This window comes from Taudactylus pleione, unplaced genomic scaffold (genome assembly GCF_031769625.1).
Source record: "Taudactylus pleione unplaced genomic scaffold, aTauple2 ptg001095l, whole genome shotgun sequence".
Classification (NCBI taxonomy): domain Eukaryota; kingdom Metazoa; phylum Chordata; class Amphibia; order Anura; family Myobatrachidae; genus Taudactylus; species Taudactylus pleione.
Genome location: NW_028285496.1, coordinates 1,983,847 through 2,003,371, shown reverse-complemented (window position 1 = coordinate 2,003,371; position 19,525 = coordinate 1,983,847).

Here is a 19,525-nt window from a genome sequence, read left to right as displayed (position 1 = left end):
AGTGCTGGAATGCAAATGCAGACACCTCCTGCTGCAGTAGCATATTTGCAAGGATGGAATAGCAAGATGTTTGTGTCCAAGTTTGCAATTCCGTCCTCTGCTGAATCAGCCCCTTTCTTTCTACGCTGCACCTGATGTCCACATGTGTCCACTCCTCCATCTGCTATGTGCTAAGTATCCAGGGACCCTTCTGTTGGTGGATGCTAAACCCATCTTCAATAGAAACTTGCATCTTGCAGGTAGGTACTGTAAGTGTCCTTTCACAAGGATTTGAAAAGATGGATCCGCACCTAATGAGGAAAGTTCACCTTAGGTTGAGAGTATGCAGCCAAGTAAGTTCCATAAAGTGTTAATATACAGTATAAAGTTTGTAGCTCCAGCAATTCTCCAACTATTCAGTGTTGTTTGGCTACAGAGAAAAGGTGTATATACTGTACACTGTGTAATGTAGAGTGAACAGCCATCCAACACATCATGGTCGCATTGATCATATGCAACAAGCTTTGGAATGTGATGCATTCCGGGACTTGGATGCGGTGGGTAACGCTTATGGGCTTCTATCGGGAGTGTGCTGTGAGAGGGATCCAATCAGATCCCTCCCAGCACCCCCCACGGTGTGTTCGTCCTTTTGCGCATACGCACAATGACACCAGAGTCTTAGATCCAGAAGTCCCTCATTCGCAAAGGACCACTCTTACCGAGAGAGCGTCCTTTGCGCATTCCTTCATGCATATCGGCTTTACCAACACACCGGCATTCTTGCGAAGAGTGGCGAGATGCACCAATTGATAAAAGGAGTTTTTCCTTGGGTAATATTGCACAGATACCCGCCGGCGGTCGCCATGTGCAACGTTGTCTCTTGGAATTCCAGCTGTTGTAGTTCTCAGAAGATATATGGAATATAATAGGAGAAAAACATTGTGGTCTCTGTTGTCAAGAATGGTCCCAGCAGATAAGAACTTTTTGGTCCATGCTCGCCCCTTTGTCAGACGTATTTTCGCTTTGACAATTCATTTGATCCCTGATGAGCGTCATTGTCTTTAATGTATGTTACAGGGATGCCCTCCCGTTTGTGTGGAGAAAATTGCGTACTGAGAGGGGATGTAGTCACGGCCGCCGGTCCAAATGCCGATGCTGATATCCCGACGAGGGAGTTGAGATAGGCGTCGAAATGCCAATGCCTATCTTAATCATGACGTCGGATAGAAGATGGACGGATACCCTAATGAGGTAAGTCCTGTCCTCTTAGCCGCGGCGGGGGGGGGCTTAGGGTTAGGCCACTTAGCGGGGAGCGTTAGGTTTTTGGGAGGGAGGTTAGGGTTAGGCAGCCCTAGGGGGGAGAGTTAGGGTCAGGTCCTTGTCGGGATACCAGCCATCTCGACAGCTGGCATTACATACCATTTCCACTGAGAGGATTACGTAGAATCTGTACAGTACTCTCTTATTTATAGATAAAATCTCAGTGTGCTAGAAATTGCTATTTATTAGGTTGCATGCAATTCAAGTTCTACCATGTAAGAAACTTTGAATTGTTGGTAAAACAAGAAAATTAGATATAAAATATATATGTTAAAAAATAGAAAAAAAACATGAAAATAAAAAGTTGGAGAAGTGAAAAGAAATAAAAGTGGAATAAATAACCCTCACTACTTGAGTACAACGCGTATCGCAGATCACAGCTTCCTCAGGTAAGAACTTGGTGTCATCAGCCCCACGTGATGTCCTGATGTTATTATTATCTCTTTATGAGTATGTAATATTTATTAATCAAAATGTTTGATGCAAATAAAAAAAAAAAAACAGTAAAAACATGTAGAAGAACATATGGACGATCTTTGCCGGCTCTAATGATACTTATCCAAGTCATGCTAAAACATTGGGACAGCTGAGGGCAGTGTCACCTGTAATGGTCACCAACCCCCACCCTGATTCCAAAATTGCTGTAACACAAATATGCCTCAGGATTATAAAGGGCGGTTCTCTTGTCTCATGAAGAGATATGGGAGGAATGAGGACCTTTTCTAAATTCAAGCCCCAGTAAATCCCAGCAGCTGTCAGTCTGACACTGATTTTAGCCATACAGAGCCAATGATACAGAAATACCACATTTACATTATAGAGGGGTTCTGGAGACACAGCGCAGGGTGGCGGGAGATGGGACTGCTGATAGCGGCCCTTTCTGGTGCGCAGAGAGACGATGGGGTGAAAGGTTACAGAGAATTCAGTATTGTTTCTCTTTTGTTACTGTGACACAATTTGTGATAATGACGTAATAATGTGTGCACCAGTAACCCACATGGAATAACATAGAATAAAGGAAAATGTGGAGACTATGGGGCCTATTCATTAAACCTAAAAATTCTCTGGAGATAATTAGCTTTAGAACTCGCATGGAGTTCTAGCTAACTATAGGTGGAATTCATCATTCCACCTCTCCATAAGTATCTATTCCGAAAAGCTGTCATTTTTGCCTACACTACCTTATCGCATCTGGAAACAGTGCTGCGCATGCGCTTACATCTGTAAAACCAGCGCATGCGCAGCACTGCCTACAGATGCGTTAAGTTTGTGTACCCCCCCCGAACCCCTCCTCACGCTCCTCCACCCTCCGCTCACCTCCCCCCCCCCCCGATTTACCTGTCCGCGCAGCAGCCTCCGGCTCCGTCCTGCTGGTCTGTCATGTGGTTTCCCAGCAGACCACATGACAGATAAAAAAAAAAAAATTTCTTATGGATGTTTACCGAAATCATAGATTGCCCGGATTTACCAAATATCACACCCAGTGACAGGGGCTCTGATAGGTAAAGTGATCGTTAATATTAAACGTGGGTACAGATTAGCAAATGATCCGATATCGTTAACGATTTCCCTTGAACTTCCCGGAACTCCTGTACTCGCGATATAGTGTATAAACACTGTCCAGTTTTACCAACGATCAAACGATATGTCGTTCTTCGTTAACGATTTTCAAATCGGCAGATAGTTAACGATATATCGTTTGATGTCCCAAGACCTGACGACCATCTTTAAGATTTCTTAAAAATGTAAATAATGGGCTGTACTAAACTGCAGGCGCCATTTTAGCTTTGCGCAGTTCTGCTCTGTGGCTAGTGAGGCTTGGTGTATACCTGCTGGACGCTGTACATTGCTTTACCGTTCTTTGTTTTGCCTGGCTGAACAAAGTGTGTCTATTCTGCATCCTGTAGTGATGGAGACTTATTGTTATAAATTGATGGTATCGTGTGCTGGGGTTGCGATGATAGCCAAAGAGGAGAGAGCCCAGCAAAGGAGGAGGCTGAGATCACATGCTGCTGCTGATGGAAATTCGGGAGAACAATCCAGATGACTACCACAACTTCCCGCGCATGGATAACGACATATACATTATTATTCTCCGAAGATTTCAATGAATCCTCAAATTCTCTTTCCATTTTTATAACTATCACAAAAGAATACAATAAATTTTAGCATTTACAAAAAACTCATTACAAAAATCAAGTGACTTAAGTTAATATAAACTCTGACTACAAAATAATAACTACAGTACAAACTGCTACAGTAGTTAAGGGTGTAGCCAGTTCTTCGGACACTTAATGCTGTATCTATATATTTTTATAGGTGTTTAGTTAATGGTTTGTTTTTTTTATAAAGTTTAAAATGAAATTGTTGACATGTGTGTGTGTCCACATTTTTAATTAGGTTAAATAGCATTTTAATGAAATGGCCATTTAAATTTTTTAATAGAGCCAAAATAACAAATCAAGTTTCATTCACACTAGGTTAATATATTTTTTTATAAAATATAAAAAAATTCAAATCCTCATCCGACTCGCTCTCCATCCTATTTTCTTTACCCTACTCCTTCTTCCTCCTTTTTTCATCCCTTTTTTTTTCTTTTCTCCCCCCCACCTTCCTCACCCCTACTACCAATCTTATATATTCAAACCAATTTTACAAGTAAATTTTAAATATGTTGTGCTTAACTGTATTTTTTTTTTACTTATTTGAATTGTTTTATAATAATTCCATTTCATTACCTGTTACATTTTTTCAATGTACTCTCAAACTCTTTCAATAAATGAATACAAAAAAAATATATAAAAAAATTATAATAAAAAACGCAGTGGCCATTGTGGAAATGAAACTGAATACTCTACTTTACACAAGGTTCAGAAGGGTGTAATAAATAGGTATGCACATGTTTATATATATATATATATATATATATATATACACACACATTTACAGGGATATTCTTTCAAATCCTGGCACTGTCAAAGGAAATGAAGGACAGTATATTTAAAAATAATTTATTTTGTCTGGTGAAATGGCGATTTCCTGCATTTATCAGCCGTGTCCGTGTATCTAGTACTATATGTTACATCACAGATCTGTCTGCACAATCACACTTCCCCATAATATTCAGCTCTTTGCTGACGTGACAGGTGACTGACAGGGATTCTTCTCCCTAATCAGATTGCGCCAGAGGAGGTGATCTACGGCCTGGCCGGAGCACAATACTGTCACGGAGCCCTATAAAACTGTCCCCTCCTTCAGTCTCCCAGCTCTGTGGCTCCCTGGTTACCCAGTGACGCACAGCCACAGCCTGGTCCTGCACAACCTATTATCTAATTGAATTGTAAATCCTAATGTGTTACAAGTTGTAAAATGCATCAGTTTCAGTCGATGGGACTCTCCTCCCCTATTGTTAACCAAAACCAGCCACGAGCCAGGCGGAGGTGCTGATATTCCTCCTTTAAATTAGGCCTTTTAATAAAATGGGCTCCTCCATGTTATGAGGTTAATTAGCATTTCCCAGCTGAGCTCCGGCTATTGCAGTGCTAGCCTTTGATAACAGGTGATGACTACAGAGAGCTGAGCAGCATGGGGGGAGCTGCTTAAATCACAGCTGTGACCTTCAGCACACTTGGAGGCTTCCAGCAGACAGATCCAGCACAGCGTTACCACCTGCAGACGAGCCCTGGTGTCTGGGCCTATGCGGAGAGGCGTGGCTCTCCCTGACACCGGGGCCTGCGTCTGCCGAAGGTGTCAATCGCCCCCCAAGTGCTGCAGATCATGCTTGTTCCGTGTGCCCAATTCAGATCAAACGCATCAAATCAAAGTGCGAGATTCACAAAGTGGTGGATTTGAAACAGACATTTATATCAGCAATAACATTAAATGCAAAATACACCTTGTTGTGCATTTATTATTATTTATTATTATTATTTATAAAGCTGCATACACACACAACGATTGAGTTAATGAACGATTTTAGTAAACGATTTTCTACCTTGAAAAAATGAACTAAAATCGTTTACTAAAGTTGTTCATTTTCTATGTTCATTTAATGCAATGAACGATTTTTATGAACTACAAACGATTTTTGCATATTAACTTAATGAAAATCGTTGAGTTGACAAGTCTGACTGAACTACAAACTACAAACGTGAACGCGCATGAACAATAATCGTTCATCGTTTGACTCAGAAAGTGAACAATTTTTTCAAACGATTATCGTTAAACGATATCGTTTAACGATAATCGTTCAAAAAACCGTTGTGTGTGTATGCACCTTTATAGTTTTTAATTGTAAGGTGACTATTGGTGGCTTGCAGAAAGCCACTTAGTAAATCTAGCTCAAAGTGCAGGGCCAGATTAAAGCTGCATACACACACACAGCGATTTTGTAAATGAACGATTTTAGTAAACGATTTTCGTTCTTTTTTTCAAAGGAAAAATGAACCAAAATCGTTTACAAATATCGTTAATTTACTAAATGTAATGAACAATTTTTTTTTAACTGCAAACGATTTTTGCATATTCCCTTTATGAAAATCGTTGAGTTGGTCAGTCTGACTGAACTACAAACGTGAACGCGCATGAACGATTATCGTTCATCGTTTTAACTCAGAAAGTGAACGATTTTTTCAACGATTGAACGATAAACGATATCGTTAACGATAATCGTTCAAAAAAATCGTTGTGTGTGTATGCACCTTAAGGTGCATACACACGGTCAGATTTGTCAGATGTGTCCGATGAACAATCTGAATGATTTGATGAATGATTTGACCAACGATTTGAACTATGGCCCTCATTCAGAGCCGCTCGTTAACAGCAGTACGCTCGTTGCGTTCCGATGTTGAGAAACCGCGCATGCATCGGTGTAACACTGCGCATGTGCGTGCGGCATATTGCGAGTTTTTTTTGTCTCGTTCGTCAAATTGCGTACAGGAAGTGACATGTCAAATGTGATTGACAGAACAGGGCGTTTTTGGACGTTGACGGGGGTGGAGATGGGAAAACACAGGCGTGGCGAGGCGTTTTTTGGGCGTACATAGTTACATTATCTGATGCGAACGTCAAATGTGTTCGTACCAAGTCATACGTCACTGGATGATCCTCTTTCCGTTCAAACTGCTCGCACAGCTTGGGGTCTGGATTACTCGACCACATTGGGGATGGCCTTCTCCTCCGTCCCGGCCCTCCACGATGTTTCATCGATTAATCACGGCTTGTCAGAAAATCAATCAGTTTTGAATTGAAAACCAGCTTGTAATGTGTTTTGAAAACAGTTTTTTTGGTTAGCACAAAACCGTACGCAGGTGGAAATCATAGCTGCTAATTTCAGGATTACACAATCAATTAGCGTACATTTGTAGGTATGTTTTTTTCGGTTTGTGTTTGGTTTTCGTGCTATTGTAACAATAATGTCATCATGTTTGTGTGTATTTTTCCATTTTGCTTTTGTCTGGCGAATTTGCATCCTTATGTAAATTTTAAAGTGTTCCTTAAAGAGCCCTTTTTTTTTTTTTTTTTCGTTTTAATTTTTTGGGAGGTCGTTTTTGCCTTGTGGGCCAGGATTAACTGTAAACCATTTATAAAATAATGTCAGAATACAATGTCGAACATTTTTTCAAAATTTATTGGAAACTAAAAACATTTTCTGGCACATTTTCGGCCCAAACATTTTTGGCAGTGTTATTCCAATAAAAATTATAATTTGTGCAAACATAAAAGGTATGGAAACTTAAATCAAAAAATTAAAAACAATTCACAAGAAAGGAGAGGGAAGTTTTGGCCAGAAAGGAATATGGGGCAAGCACAGAAGGAGTGTGGGAAAAGTAGCCAGTGCTGTCAACGTTTTTTCCCCCGTTTGGCTGGGGGAGGGTGGGCGCCAGACCGGGTCCGGGATGTCATCGGGCTGGCCTGTCCAGAGGCAGATGTTGTGGCCTCTGGACTAGGCACAGGGCTAGGCACATTTGGAGGATTGGCTGATGTTGTGCCAGAGGTGGAGGATCCTGATGTTCCGGCAGGAAGGGAGGTCGGCTCCACCATGTGCTGGCGAACGAGCTGCTCCAGGGCATTGGCGATGCGGATGTTGGCCCTGGTATTTTCCGCCAGGGCCTGACCAATGGTCATGTTGGCCGCAGCATTTTGCTCCAGGGCCTCAGCCACCCGTACCAGACTGGCGTCCATCCTCTGCAGTATCTCCGTATGGAAATCCGATTTAAAATTGAGTTCTGTGAGGAGGGACACTGCCTGCGAGGGGGATTGCCCTGGACTGGCTTCTGCAGGGTCCTCAGCCGGATGTAATGGTTCCTCCCCTGCAGAGCCAGCAGAAATTCTGCGGCCAAGGCTCCCCTCTGGAGCAGACTCATCCGCCTGTGTCTCTGTTTGAAAAATGAGAAAAGAGTCACATTAGAATCTACATATTGGCACAATAACATTTCAGAGTTGGTTACATCACAATATTTACCTGGGACAACATGAGGAGCCGCAAAGTCAGGCATGTCCGTATCCATGTTGGACACGCCAAACACCTCCACAGCCTGCACACACCCCTGTGCCAGCTCTTCTAAATCATTCAACTCCAATGACAGGGGTGGGACCCCCACCTGTCCCCCTTGCATGCCTAGCCCTGTCCGCCATTTTTTGTTTCAGGCGATATTTGAAGTCTTGCCATCTGTGGGTGAAAAAGTAACCATTATTTTTTGGGGGGGTTTTGGTTTTAGGGGGGTCAAGTTTTTACTTACCGCCGTTTGACATCCCGGGCTAGACGGGCTACCTCCTCCCACATTCTCCACTTCTGGCTTGCACCCATATTCCTGTCTGCCTGTGGCAGGATGTCCACACACTTCTGAACCAAAACCTCCATCTCCTTTCTTGTGAATTGTGGCTGCCTTTTCTTTTTCGCTGTTTTGGCCGGAATACTGGGCCCAGCAGCCTCTTCCATGTCATCCTCCTCACCTATTTGTTTAAACGTTGAGAAATTTAAGCTTGCAAACTTTCACTATATTATGTTTCAAAATAATCCTTGTTTGGAAATGCATGAAATACTTACCGGCAGACTCTTGGCCATTGTTTCCCTGGTCTGTAGCCATTTCTTACCTCCAAACAAGAAATACACCAGAACGTTTTTTTTTGGGTCGTGACGTATTTATACATGCGTCCTTATTTTTCGTCCGCATCATTGATTGTGCGTTCCTATGATCCCTCCTTAATTTGTGCGGGAAAATAAACACTATTTATGGCTTGGGGCGTCTCGAGTCGAGGTGGTGGGTGTTGGTTGTTGGAGGTTACGTTGGTCGGAGTGGATTGTTGGCGGGATTTGTATTTGGCGTTGTTTGGAGTTGTTTTTGGTTTGTCTTTTTGGAGTTTTTATTTCCGCTCGCTTTTTTTGGTGTGGTTGTTTTCTTTGTCGTGTTATTTTTTGGTAAGTTTTTGCCCGTCTTACTTTTGTTCACTTTGTGTCTCCTTCTTTTTGTTAAATTTGGGTCTTTATTTTTTTTCAAAATCTCCTTTGTTAGGTTTCTTTTGGTTCTGCCCCAACGACCTTTTTATCTGGTGACTTATATATCCTCTATTGGTAAGTTTTTTTTTTCACTTGTTTATTAAATGTTCATGTTTTTTTTAACGCAACTTTGTTTGACTTACACTTTTTTAACCTTTGTTTTTGTGATTCCGAAATGTATGAACTAATTAGCGCATTTTTATCTGCTTATTTTTTGTCTTGTATTTGCGAACTAATTAGCGCATTTTTATCTGCTTATTTTTTGTCTTGTATTTGCAAACTATTGTGGTCCTGTGTGGGATATTTCACAACATCGCCATAAGGAGTGGTGTCCCAATGCAGCCAGAGGATGCCTTACCTGAGGATGGCCCCCTAGAGGTTGGTCGGAGGTCAGTATGTGGGGCGGCCATACGCGATGATGTGGTGGCCAGATATTTTAGGTAATTATTGGCACAAAAGAAGTTCTTTGACACAGTGTGGTAAGGATTTTTGGAGACCATCTAATTAATTTGTTTTTTGTTTCCCATCTTCTGTTTGATTTCATAATCTTTGGGACTCAAACGATGACTACTTCCTGCTACCCAAAACAAACCTTCATGGGGACACATTGGATATATATTCTGGAACCAATATTGAAACGCAACATTTGTGGAATCATGTTGGCATGCTCATTCGTCAACCAGTTCTTGATTTTTCTTTACTTTTTTCATATGGTGTTTGATGGGTTGTATTTTTGGTTTTCACTGTGTGTATTGTTTGTGAGCCAACACTTTGGTTTTTTAGTTATGTTGTGAATAAATGTTTTGAGAGTGTAATTTTGCAAATTTTATTGACCATTGCAAGCAAGTGTAACCAGGTTCACCCACGTTAAAATTGCTTAAGGGTTAATCCTGTAATGTCGCAATTTGATCTAAATTTAAATATGCTTTCTGGGTCAAAACCAACACCAAAAGGTATTCTGTACAATCAGTAGGCTTTGTAATCTCGGCCTAAGCAGGTTGCCCCCCAAATTGGAACATGTAAAATGTAGTAATATAAAAATTGTAACACACTAAAAAAGCCCAAGCAGATTGTTACTGTTAGCTGTTTCATGTGCCTGTTTCCTAAAAATGTACAACACACAATCTTAGTGACACTAATTGCAAATACTTGCTGGAAGAGTCTACTTATGTCAGTGTAAACAATCTAAGATTTGGAGACAAGGAATGAGACTGAACTCTAACTTTAAAATTTTTATTATGAAAAATATTTGTAGATGAAAATAAAAAATTATGGACGCAGGATCCCAGACATACGGTCAAGGACCACCAGCAGGCCGATCACGTGGCCCCGCATCACTTGGACACACCCAGCTAGGTCCGCCAAACGCCTCTGGTCCTCTGTGGGTTAGAAAAATGTGGGGCTTAATACATAATTAATGAAACCCACTGAAAAAACAAGCCAATCAAAGGTATCCAAAAATGACAATATTGTGACCAAAAGCACATTTAACCCAAAAAACAAAAGGACACAAAAATGGACACCCAAAAAATTGCACAAAAAAACAAAAAATGTTGACAGGTGGGATATGTGTATGGGGAAATCAGCAGTAAAAGGTAAAGACAAACAGAGATCTACCCCAAATTCTGACAAACCAAAAAAAGTAAAAGGCACAGACACAGGATTAGATCCAAACATTTTAAAACACAAAAAAGGATAAAAGGGAAACATACCGTTCAAAATGACGCCTGGCCCAGAACCAACTCCCTCGTCCTCCTCGGAGGTGGCAACATTCCCCAACGAGGTGGGAGGGGTGATTTCGGATTCAGGGGAGGGGGTAGTTACGAGAGGGGTGGTTGGAGGGGAGGGGGAATTGGGATGGAGGGGAAGGAGCCCAGACGCATGTGCCACAGGGTCTGTGCAGGCTGGGGAGGAGGGGCAATTTAGGGTATTTTGGGGTGAGGATGTTTGGCTGGGGGTTGGGGAGAGGGACCGAGAGCGCCGTCTTTGACGGCGATGACGCCGTAGTCTTCGCTCTGCCCCTAAAAGATGGAAAACAAATTGTGGTTATTTTAGAACATCACCTTGTTAAACGCTAATTTTTTTCACCCAAAATATGTAAACATGCCCATGCAGATATGAGTACAAAGAATAAATAGGCCATACATGAAAACATGCCCATGCAGATATGAGTACAAAGAATAAATAGGCCATACATGAAAACATGCCCATGCAGATATGAGTACAAAGAATAAATAGGCCATACATGAAAACATGCCCATGCAGAAATGAGTACAAAGAATAAATAGGCCATACATGAAAACATGCCCATGCAGATATGAGTACAAAGAATAAATAGGCCATACATGAAAACATGCCCATGCAGATATGAGTGCAAAGAATAAATAGGCCATACATGAAAACATGCCCATGCAGATATGAGTACAAAGAATAAATAGGCCATACATGAAAACATGCCCATGCAGATATGAGTACAAAGAATAAATAGGCCATACATGAAAACATGCCCATGCAGATATGAGTACAAAGAATAAATAGGCCATACATGAAAACATGCCCATGCAGATATGAGTACAAAGAATAAATAGGCCATACATGAAAACATGCCCATGCAGATATGAGTACAAACAATAAATAGGCCATACATGAAAACATGCCCATGCAGATATGAGTACAAACAATAAATAGGCCATACATGAAAACATGCCCATGCAGATATGAGTATAAAGAATTAATAGGCCATACATGAAAACATGCACATGCAGATATGAGTACAAAGAATAAATAGGCCATACATGAAAACATGCACATGCAGATATGAGTACAAAGAATAAATAGGCCATACATGAAAACATGCACATGCCGATATGAGTGCAAACAATAAATAGGCCATACATGAAAACATGCCCATGCAGATATGAGTACAAAGAATAAATAGGCCATACATGAAAACATGCACATGCAGATATGAGTACAAAGAATAAATAGGCCATACATGAAAACATGCACATGCAGATATGAGTACAAAGAATAAATAGGCCATACATGAAAACATGCACATGCCGATATGAGTGCAAAGAATAAATAGGCCATACATGAAAACATGCACATGCAGATATGAGTACAAAGAATAAATAGGCCATACATGAAAACATGCACATGCAGATATGAGTGCAAAGAATAAATAGGCCATACATGAAAACATGCACATGCAGTTAGGGCCACAAAGATAAACATGAAAACCACAGTCAAAAAAACTTACTTTCAGCTATCTGCATGCGAAAGCATGCCAGCAAGTGGGGCGTCCGCTGTTGCAGGTCGGACCACCTGCGCTCCAGCTGGCCGATCTGGCGGCGTGAGCCGAAGGAACGCAGGCGGCCACGTACCTCCGCATATGCGGAACGCTTTTCCCTATTGGTGATGGGATGAGGCTGGCTGGTGATCCGCCTGTCCATCACCTCGGTTAAGACCATGAGCTCGCGCCTGGTGAATGCCGAGGCTCTCATGATGGCAATGGTGTATTTTATAAAAAACAATTTTAATAAAGACCCGAAAAAAAATTTGATAGGCTAATGTATTTGGGCAATTAACAGGACAAATTCTATTGGTTAGTGTATGAGTCATGTGTTCGACAGGGCCACAAATCTATTGCGAGTTATGATAGGCTTGATGCAGTGACATGCGTAAGCAAATTTAAATAAAGAAATGAACCCAGAAAAATATGCGTGGTTAAAAACAAAGAAAACAAATGGATAATTGCCTCAAACATGTATTTTGACAAATAAAAGCGAATGTTTAAGCCGTACGTATTCTGCGGGTAAACACAAACACGGACAAGAGTAAAGTTTATTGCATTTCCAAAAAAAAAAAAATTGATGAGCAATTAAGATAATTGATATATTGATTGGCATGATACGATTGAGGGAGGTAGGCAGAATAAAGGAGCAGGTAATCGGAATCTGACAGGCCCACTTCCGGGTTGGACTTGTGCGTGCGTTCCCTGCAAGCCACATTGGGGATGTACTATTTGGCACGCTCGTTAGTTAGAGGAGGGATCGGTAGAGTTTGGGGAGGATGTTTAGCTGCGTTCGAAATTACGAGCGAGCGCTTGAATTAACATAATTCTGTACGTACGCCGAACGTACGAACGCCCACTTGCGTCCGGGTCTGAATGAGGGCCTATGCACGATTTTTGGCTGCATTAAAATGAATTAAATCATCCAAAACTGACTGCAAACACATCAGATGTCAGATATCGTTATCTGACCATCGGGAACGCGCATCGTTCATCGTTCAAACATGTCAGATTTTCCTTCAGATATGAACAATTGAACGATATTTAAAATTGTTAACGTTCAGATCTGAAGAAAAATCTGACCGTGTGTATGCACCATTAAGGGCTACATGAGCCTGTGACTAAATATGATAAAGGGCCATATGTGAGACGTGGAGCAGACGGGACCAGTGCCGTGTTGGTGTGGCCAGTGTTGTGTGGGTGTGGCCAGTGCTGTGTTGGTGTGGCCAGTGTTGTGTGGGTGTGGCCAGTGCTGTGTGGGTGTGGCCAGTGCTGTGTGGGTGTGGCCAGTGCTGTGTTGGTGTGGCCAGTGCTGTGTGGGTGTGGCCAGTGCTGTGTGGGTGTGGCCAGTGTTGTGTGGGTGTGGCCGGTGTCATTTGGGAGTGTACACCCCCAACAATTTCAGCCCCATTGACTCCCTAAATGACAAACAGAGTGATTAATGAGAACGGAGTGGGTTAAACCTCAAGTCTGGGGGCTGGCTTGGGTAACACCATGTGATTTAATTTACCCAATTAGGATTGATGTGTATGTTTTAGCTTGGTATGTAAGGCCGTGTGGGCTGAGACAAAGCCTCTGTTGTTCCTGTCTTCTCACCCTCCCTCCCTGTGTGTTTTCAGTGGGATGGTTGTAGTTGGCTGTTTTCTGTGGCAGGAAAGAACGGCGGGTCGCCACTTAGGGTGCAAATCTCTTTCAGTTTTTGGTATTATAGTCTTTGGGTGCGCTCACCTTCATTGACTTGTTAAGTTCGCTGGATCACCCTGCCGGAGATAGCGTCATCACCCTTCCGGGTGGGTAGTCATGTTGGAGGGTAGAGTGGATACCTTTTTGTTGACAGTTGTTTAGTTACCGCTTGCTCTGCACCTTAGGCGGTGTCCGCTTGGTATGCATGTCTGTGTTCTGCATGTCTGTGCGCTGCATGTCTGTGTTCTGCGTGTCTGTGTGCTGCATGTCTGTGTGCTGCATGTCTGTGTTCTGCATGTCTGTGCGCTGCATGTCTGTGCGCTGCATGTCTGTGTTCTGCATGTCTGTGCGCTGCATGTCTGTGTTTTGTGTGTCTGTGTTCTGCGTGTCTGTCTGCTGCATGTCTGGAGTAAGCTGTATGTTGCCGTCCTTTCTTTGCCACCATACTTTCGATCAGTTAGATGAATTTAATATGCATTAGATCATTTTAATAAACTGCTAACTAATTATTCTGCCAAATCTCATGTGTACGAGTCTTTATTTCATATAATTTATTAAGAATGTGTTTTATTACATGGTGTTACACAGGGTACCCCTCTGACGATAGAAGGTGTTTTATTACATGGTGTTACACAGGGTACCCCTCGGACGATAGAAGGTGTTTTATTACATGGTGTTACACAATGCACCCCTCTGACGATAGAAGGTGTTTTATTACATGGTGTTACACAGGGTACCCCTCGGACGATAGAAGGTGTTTTATTACATGGTGTTACACAGGGTACCCCTCTGACGATAGAAGGTGTTTTATTACATGGTGTTACACAGGGCACCCCTCTGACGATAGAAGGTGTTTTATTACATGGTGTTACACAGGGTACCCCTCTGACGATAGAAGGTGTTTTATTACATGGTGTTACACAATGCACCCCTCTGACGATAGAAGGTGTTTTATTACATGGTGTTACACAGGGTACCCCTCTGACGATAGAAGGTGTTTTATTACATGGTGTTACACAGGGCACCCCTCAGACGATAGGTGTTTTATTACATGGTGTTACACAGGGTACCCCTCTGAAGATAGAAGGTGTTTTATTACATGGTGTTACACAGGGTACCCCTCTGACGATAGAAGGTGTTTTATTACATGGTGTTACACAGGGTACCCCTCTGACGATAGAAGGTGTTTTATTACATGGTGTTACACAGGGTACCCCTCTGACGATAGAAGGTGTTTTATTACATGGTGTTACACAGGGTACCCCTCGGACGATAGAAGGTGTTTTATTACATGGTGTTACACAGGGTACCCTTCAGACGATAGAAGGTGTTTTATTACATGGTGTTACACAGGGTACCCCTCTGACGATAGAAGGTGTTTTATTACATGGTGTTACACAATGCACCCCTCGGACGATAGAAGGTGTTTTATTACATGGTGTTACACCGGGTACCCCTCTGACGATAGAAGGTGTTTTATTACATGGTGTTACACAGGGCACCCCTCTGATGATAGAAGGTGTTTTATTACATGGTGTTACACAGGGCACCCCTCTGACGATACAAGGTGTTTTATTACATGGTGTTACACAGGGCACCCCTCAGACGATAGAAGGTGTTTTATTACATGGTGTTACACAGGGCACCCCTCGGACGATAGAATGTGTTTTATTACATGGTGTTAAACAGGGCACCCCTCTGACGATAGAAGGTGTTTTATTACATGGTGTTACACAGGGTACCCCTCTGACGATAGAAGGTGTTTTATTACATGGTGTTACACAGGGTACCCCTCGGACGATAGAAGGTGTTTTATTACATGGTGTTACACAGGGTACCCCTCTGACGATAGAAGGTGTTTTATTACATGGTGTTACACAGGGTACCCCTCTGACGATAGAAGGTGTTTTATTACATGGTGTTACACAGGGTACCCCTCGGACGATAGAAGGTGTTTTATTACATGGTGTTACACAGGGTACCCCTCTGACGATAGAAGGTGTTTTATTACATGGTGTTACACAGGGTACCCCTCGGACGATAGAATGTGTTTTATTACATGGTGTTACACAGGGCACCCCTCTGACGATAGAAGGTGTTTTATTACATGGTGTTACACAGGGTACCCCTCTGACGATAGAAGGTGTTTTATTACATGGTGTTACACAGGGCACCCCTCTGACGATAGAAGGTGTTTTATTACATGGTGTTACACAGGGTACCCCTCTGACGATAGAAGGTGTTTTATTACATGGTGTTACACAATGCACCCCTCTGACGATAGAAGGTGTTTTATTACATGGTGTTACACAGGGTACCCCTCTGACGATAGAAGGTGTTTTATTACATGGTGTTACACAGGGCACCCCTCAGACGATAGGTGTTTTATTACATGGTGTTACACAGGGTACCCCTCTGACGATAGAAGGTGTTTTATTACATGGTGTTACACAGGGTACCCCTCTGACGATAGAAGGTGTTTTATTACATGGTGTTACACAGGGTACCCCTCTGACGATAGAAGGTGTTTTATTACATGGTGTTACACAGGGTACCCCTCTGACGATAGAAGGTGTTTTATTACATGGTGTTACACAGGGTACCCCTCGGACGATAGAAGGTGTTTTATTACATGGTGTTACACAGGGTACCCTTCAGACGATAGAAGGTGTTTTATTACATGGTGTTACACAGGGTACCCCTCTGACGATAGAAGGTGTTTTATTACATGGTGTTACACAATGCACCCCTCGGACGATAGAAGGTGTTTTATTACATGGTGTTACACCGGGTACCCCTCTGACGATAGAAGGTGTTTTATTACATGGTGTTACACAGGGCACCCCTCTGATGATAGAAGGTGTTTTATTACATGGTGTTACACAGGGCACCCCTCTGACGATACAAGGTGTTTTATTACATGGTGTTACACAGGGCACCCCTCAGACGATAGAAGGTGTTTTATTACATGGTGTTACACAGGGCACCCCTCGGACGATAGAATGTGTTTTATTACATGGTGTTAAACAGGGCACCCCTCTGACGATAGAAGGTGTTTTATTACATGGTGTTACACAGGGTACCCCTCTGACGATAGAAGGTGTTTTATTACATGGTGTTACACAGGGTACCCCTCGGACGATAGAAGGTGTTTTATTACATGGTGTTACACAGGGTACCCCTCTGACGATAGAAGGTGTTTTATTACATGGTGTTACACAGGGTACCCCTCTGACGATAGAAGGTGTTTTATTACATGGTGTTACACAGGGTACCCCTCGGACGATAGAAGGTGTTTTATTACATGGTGTTACACAGGGTACCCCTCTGACGATAGAAGGTGTTTTATTACATGGTGTTACACAGGGTACCCCTCGGACGATAGAATGTGTTTTATTACATGGTGTTACACAGGGCACCCCTCTGACGATAGAAGGTGTTTTATTACATGGTGTTACACAGGGTACCCCTCTGACGATAGAAGGTGTTTTATTACATGGTGTTACACAGGGCACCCCTCTGACGATAGAAGGTGTTTTATTACATGGTGTTACACAGGGTACCCCTCTGACGATAGAAGGTGTTTTATTACATGGTGTTACACAATGCACCCCTCTGACGATAGAAGGTGTTTTATTACATGGTGTTACACAGGGTACCCCTCTGACGATAGAAGGTGTTTTATTACATGGTGTTACACAGGGCACCCCTCAGACGATAGGTGTTTTATTACATGGTGTTACACAGGGTACCCCTCTGACGATAGAAGGTGTTTTATTACATGGTGTTACACAGGGTACCCCTCTGACGATAGAAGGTGTTTTATTACATGGTGTTACACAGGGTACCCCTCTGACGATAGAAGGTGTTTTATTACATGGTGTTACACAGGGTACCCCTCTGACGATAGAAGGTGTTTTATTACATGGTGTTACACAGGGTACCCCTCTGACGATAGAAGGTGTTTTATTACATGGTGTTACACAGGGTACCCTTCAGACGATAGAAGGTGTTTTATTACATGGTGTTACACAGGGTACCCCTCTGACGATAGAAGGTGTTTTATTACATGGTGTTACACAATGCACCCCTCGGACGATAGAAGGTGTTTTATTACATGGTGTTACACCGGGTACCCCTCTGACGATAGAAGGTGTTTTATTACATGGTGTTACACAGGGCACCCCTCTGATGATAGAAGGTGTTTTATTACATGGTGTTACACAGGGCACCCCTCTGACGATAGAAGGTGTTTTATTACATGGTGTTACACAGGGCACCCCTCAGACGATAGAAGGTGTTTTATTACATGGTGTTACACAGGGCACCCCTCGGACGATAGAATGTGTTTTATTACATGGTGTTACACAGGGCACCCCTCTGACGATAGAAGGTGTTTTATTACATGGTGTTACACAGGGTACCCCTCGGACGATAGAAGGTGTTTTATTACATGGTGTTACACAGGGTACCCCTCTGACGATAGAAGGTGTTTTATTACATGGTGTTACACAGGGTACCCCTCTGATGATAGAAGGTGTTTTATTACATGGTGTTACACAGGGTACCCCTCGGACGATAGAAGGTGTTTTATTACATGGTGTTACACAGGGTACCCCTCTGACGATAGAAGGTGTTTTATTACATGGTGTTACACAGGGTACCCCTCGGACGATAGAATGTGTTTTATTACATGGTGTTACACAGGGCACCCCTCTGACGATAGAAGGTGTTTTATTACATGGTGTTACACAGGGTACCCCTCGGACGATAGAAGGTGTTTTATTACATGGTGTTACACAGGGTACCCCTCGGACGATAGAAGGTGTTTTATTACATGGTGTTACACAGGGTACCCCTCTGACGATAGAAGGTGTTTTATTACATGGTGTTACACAGGGTACCCCTCGGACGATAGAAGGTGTTTTATTACATGGTGTTACACAGGGTACCCCTCTGACGATAGAAGGTGTTTTATTACATGGTGTTACACAGGGTACCCCTCTGACGATAGAAGGTGTTTTATTACATGGTGTTACACAGGGTACCCCTCGGACGATAGAAGGTGTTTTATTACATGGTGTTACACAGGGTACCCCTCTGACGATAGAAGGTGTTTTATTACATGGTGTTACACAGGTTACCCCTCTGACGATAGAAGGTGTTTTATTACATGGTGTTACACAGGGCACCCCTCGGACGATAGAAGGTGTTTTATTACATGGTGTTACACAGGGTACCCCTCTGACGATAGAATGTGTTTTATTACATGGTGTTACACAGGGTACCCCTCGGACGATAGAAGGTGTTTTATTACATGGTGTTACACAGGGTACCTCTCTGACGATAGAATGTGTTTTATTACATGGTGTTACACAGGGTACCCCTCTGACGATAGAAGGTGTTTTATTACATGGTGTTACACAGGGCACCCCTCGGACGATAGAATGTGTTTTTTTACATGGTGTTACACAGGGTACCCCTCTGACGATAGAATGTGTTTTATTACATGGTGTTACACAGGGTACCCCTCGGACGATAGAAGGTGTTTTATTACATGGTGTTACACAGGGCACCCCTCGGACGATAGAATGTGTTTTATTACATGGTGTTACACAGGGTACCCCTCGGACGATAGAAGGTGTTTTATTACATGGTGTTACACAGGGTACCCCTCTGACGATAAAAGGGGTTTTATTACATGGTGTTACACAGGGTACCCCTCAGACGATAGAAGGTGTTTTATTACA